The sequence below is a fragment of the Urocitellus parryii genome, chromosome 1 (genome assembly GCF_045843805.1).
Source record: "Urocitellus parryii isolate mUroPar1 chromosome 1, mUroPar1.hap1, whole genome shotgun sequence".
Taxonomy (NCBI): domain Eukaryota; kingdom Metazoa; phylum Chordata; class Mammalia; order Rodentia; family Sciuridae; genus Urocitellus; species Urocitellus parryii.
This window is the reverse complement of record NC_135531.1, coordinates 13,220,692-13,225,704: the sequence shown is the minus strand read 5'-3', so window position 1 is coordinate 13,225,704 and position 5,013 is coordinate 13,220,692. Positions and strand designations below refer to the sequence as shown.

At 39.1% G+C, this 5,013-nt stretch overlaps 1 pseudogene; it reads right to left on the bottom strand.

Moving 5' to 3' along the window:
• Positions 1 to 3,721: 3,721 nt before the first annotated feature.
• Positions 3,722 to 4,692, bottom strand: LOC113185314 (S-adenosylmethionine decarboxylase proenzyme pseudogene; annotated as a pseudogene).
• Between the last annotated feature and the right edge of the window lie 321 nt (positions 4,693 to 5,013).

Below are 5,013 nucleotides of genomic sequence, written 5' to 3'. Positions count from 1 at the left end.
AAAAAATCACTTGTAAAGAACTCCTACTTTAGGCTTATTCACTAAGTAATGACAATGAAGATTTAAGAATTATAGTATTTTCCTAGAGAACAAGAGATACAAACAGAAGCAGGAGTCTTTATCACTTTCTTGGTCGAGTAAAACAAGGGAGGTGGGCCTATGGGGAAGAAACTTGTGACATTTAAGAAATCTAAGACATTTATGATGATGGAGTCCAGAAGATGTTTTGATTGGTGGAGAAGAAGGATAGTTCCTTCGGATCTTTGTTTGGGGCAAAAATTTGACTTAGTTCCTACAAAGCTCTTCTACTTTTTAAAATTTTTTTTTTGTTTTGGTAGATCCTAGAGGAGGAGTCCAGAGAGAGTCAGCTGCCCTGGGGCTCATGAGCAGCCAACTCAAGTGGCCAAGAATGCAGGAGAGGCTGGGTGAAGCCCAGGTGAGTGACAGAGGGCCCCGAGGGAGACGACCCAACACTGGCACTCTCCATGTGAGGTGCTGATTCATTCCCAGTGTGGGCAACAAACCCTCTGAAGGGAATTCCAAAAATGTTCTAGTATTTGAACAAGTACAATGATCACTTTGAGAATGGGTACGTGTGTTATGGTTTGTTTAAAACAAATCCCATGACGTAATTCATACATTTCTCTAATCAAAAAAGAAAGAAAGAAAGAAAGAAAGAAAAATACAACCCAGAAATAAATGCTGTTCTTTGCTCTGGACAGAAAGCCTTGCCTATGAGACACAAGATCACCTGCAGAACTATGTGTCTGAAAGTCCTCCATCATTTATCCTGAACAGAATTCAACTTTTGGTAGAAACAAGTTGACTTTTGGCAGAAACAACTACCTTTTAAGGGATCAGAAGATAAAAAATTCTATGTAAAGAACTTTTTTACCTCCAGTACTAGGGACTGGACCTAAGGTTGTTCTACCACTGAGCTACATCTCCAGCTTTTTATTTTTTATTTTCAGACAGGGTCTTACCAAGTTGCCTAAGCTGGCCTTAAACTTGTAATCCTCCTGCCTCAGCCTCCCAAGTTACTGGGATTTCAGACGCATGCCACCCTGCCAGGCATAACGTACATTTTATATAACATCAGGTAAGTGCTACCCGGAGCGGCAAGTTGAATAATCAGATACCTGAGAAAGTTTCCTCAAGAAAGTCCAATTCTGTGCTCCTGACGAATCTGTTTGTTCATTTAATGTGTGCTACAAGGAAAGTGAGGCAGAGCTGGAGAAGATGAGAATTTGAACAATGCATGAATCTCTGCAATTCTAAAAAAGGCAGCTTTGTCTGATTGTTTACAGGGCCCTTGGGTTCAATTAATGCACGTGTTTTCAAGGCTACAGTGTTTCTTGTTGTTGTTGTTGTTGTTGTTGTTGTTGTTGTTTAAGGCTACAGTGTTTCTGTCCAGGTACAACATTCACAGTTGGTTAAAGAGAGTCTCACTTCTATGAAAGGTTGAACGCCAATGCAGTTCTGTTTCACACCAATATTTCAAAGTACAAATCACTCCAGATAACAACCCTTCTCCTGAGCATAAATCCCTCAATTGGTATGTGCATACAGATGAAAACTCATATGAACCCTAAACAACAACATATCTGAACTTCAACATTGCTAGGTGATTTTAGGAGGCCATTAGATAATGTGATCTTGTCATCTCTCCAACCTATGCCTTTGTGTGAGGATTTGGAAAATGTCACTTTGGTGAGTAAGGTGAAGAAGCCACACTGTATTTCATGTGACTTGTGTAAGGAGCTGTCAGATTGGGGGGTTTGAAGTCAGGTAATCCTTGAGCTCCTGTACCTATGGATCATACAATACTCTCAAGATCATGAAATTGGGAGGGGAAAACTCTTGAATGGGGACAATTGGATCTGTGCTGTCAAATGAACTTCAGACTTTCAGTTCACCTTAACTCCTGTTTACTTATTTTTGTTTAATGGAACTAAGAATGACCTTATTCTCAAACTCTGCCTGTTCAATGGGAATGGGATAATGAACTCAGAAGGTCATTTTTGAACAAAGCTGATGTCACAGATCCAAACTGCTGAGCTGTCATTTATGCTGAGAAGTGAAAAAGATAACTCAGAAATAATGTCTAAGATAAAAAGTGTGTTTGATTTGATAGGATAGGATAGTTATCCACAGAAAATGAAAAAAAAAAAAAAAAAAAGCCCTCCATGACTGTAGGCCGCCTGGGTCCGTGAGCAGAGGAGGGAGATTTCCATCTAGATGTGGTCTCTTCGTTTATGCACAGATGCTGAGAGAAGCAGAGTGTCTGGGTACCTGCTTCAGGATATTACACCAGGTGCTTTACTTCCTTGTACCTTGAAGCCATAATGTGCTCTGGGAGGAATTAATATTCCCTTGAAGCTAAATATAATGCTAAAAGGATGACTGCAGTCAATGAAAGAAATATCTACCACTTTTATCTTCTTTTAATTCCAAAGCCTAATGGAAGAATAGTGTCTATCAGAGATCTCTACCTTCTACCTTCTCTATATTAAAAAAAAAAAAGCGAGGATCATGCTGTGAAATTGAATTTTCAGAAAATATTTTCATAGCAGCATATGATAAAAAAAAAATGCTATTCCCAAAAGGGGGAAAGAGTTAATGTAATGAATGACTTGAGTTAGGAGCATTAAAAATAATCTCTTTTGATTAATCTGGTCAACCTCAAGCTGCTTCTTATTTTGAAGCTTTTTTTTTTAGAAGTTAATCTCATTTATTAAAGAGCACAGCATAGCATGGGGTGTACAGTTTAGTCAGCACACCCTAATCTCAATCTATAACTCTATATGTCCTCCCTGCTAGTCGACATTAGAGATGCTTAAAATTCTTTTGTGGAAGATATTTAATTTTGTCACTTACCTTCCCAAAGAGCCCATGCAATTTAAAAGGAGGCCAAATTAATGTGCACTTAAAAGAAAATTAAACCCGGAGACTTTTCCCCATTCCCCCACCTGGAGTGTAAGATTAGTATATAAACCCACAGTGTAAGTAAGTGTATTGCTTCATTTGTGGGGCTGGAGGTTGAGGGAAGATATCAAAGGATTACAAATGGAGAGACAATTATTAAAATACTAATACACAAAGTGAGTAATTGGAATCACTTTCTTAAGGACTTGTCTTGTGAAACAAAGATTTAATTGCTGTTGCAAAAAAAAAAATCTGTATGAAGTAGAAACTGGTTTCAATAACATTAGTAGAGAATATGTTCTAGAAAGTGGAGGTAACTGGATGTAAAATTCTGGCAGCAGTATAACAGAACAGTCCCAGATGGTTAGGATGAGATCAACACCCAATGAGGATGAAAGCCTTGTCTGGGGAATTTTGAAAGATACCTGCAGAAATATTACACAGGGCATAAATCAAATTGAACTGCTGTGAAGTTCACAAATTGAAACTGTTGTGAAGTTTCTATATGTAGTGAAAGTTTTTTTCTGCATGCACTCTAATTTCACAGCAAGGGTGGCATAGAATACCTAAACACAGAAAAGAGCATTCATGCAAGATATCTAACTCCTTGATATAATAATGGATACACTTCAAAATGATGACACTATTATTACACCTAGGGCTTTTTGCAAGTACAAGGTGGTAGTTAGGGAAAGCATGGCCCCCAGTCCCAACATCTATACAGCAGCCACCACCTTCTATGTGTTCTCTTTTTGCGTTTTTTTGTTTTGTTTTGTTTTGTTTTCATTTTCCTTAATCAACTCTGCTGTTGTTGCTGCTGCTTGGCAAAACTGGTAAAAACGAAATTGTAATCATTGAAAATAGCACTTTGGCAATCAAGACGTTTAACACCTTCAATCTTCTGGGGTGAAAAAAGCAGTGTGTGACATTCAGAACTCTGACGAACAAACAAGATAGTCAGCAAATTTTCCTGGCTTGAAGATTTCCACAACTTTCCTGATCAGGCCATCAGAAGAGATCTGACTTAAGTTTGTTTCAAAACTAACATAAGGAAATTCTGGTTCTGACATGATGTGAATCGTCCAGTAAGTTCCATCTGATTTCATTCCATTCACTGAATACCCACAAGGATTGAACAGTGTGGCATCAATGACAGAACTTGGTATCAGGTCACAAATTCCACTCTCTCGAATGCCGTCCTTCACAGTAACACCATCTGCCATGTAGAACTGGTCCATAACTGCTGGGTCAAGCTCACTCATCAAAATTTCCAGGGTTTGATGAGGCTGACTTATTACCTTACTCTCTGGGAAAAGCAGAGTATACAAGTACCCACAGTCAGACTTCATACATCCCCTATAATATGCTGCTCCACTTGGGAAAATTGCGTTAAGAAATTCTGTTTCTTCCTGGAAATTCCAGCGTGGGTACCCTTGATAAGGCTTCATGAGATTCTTACAAGAATCAAAGAAGCTTTGGATTGAGTCAAACCCACTGTAATCCCTGGCAAGCTTCAACAGCAGAACCGGTGCTTTCAGCAGGAGGGTGGTACCACGGGTCTTCAGAATGAAACGCCTCTTGGAGACAAACATGCTATTCTCACTGAATTCATAAGCTTCCTGCTTGGCAGTTTTGTAATTGAACATTTCACATCCTTCAAAAGTCCATCCCACTCAGACCTTGGGATAGCGCAAAGACCCCAGACCCTTGGTTTGCATCAGATTGCAGCCCGGAGAACCAAACCTCCAACAGATTCTTGGTCCCTTCAAAAAAAAAAAAAATGTGCAACTTCCATCACTGTGAGATGCGACTAACCGACAACTGCAGAAAATCAAATAAATTAAATATCTTCTCCAGCCTCTGTCGCCGCCACCGCCGTGGATTGTTCCAGCTGTTACTAAAGTTCATGTTCCTCTTTTTTTTGGCTATAATTTTATATTGAATATTTTTTTAAAAAAAAGGATTCATAAAACTTTCTCAGCTTTGTATGTGAGTGTGTGTGAGCGAGAGTTGTACGTGAGTCTGTTGGAAATAGAGGCTGATACAGTTGAATCTGTTGTAGTTCACTGCTTTCCCGTGATAGAGAGT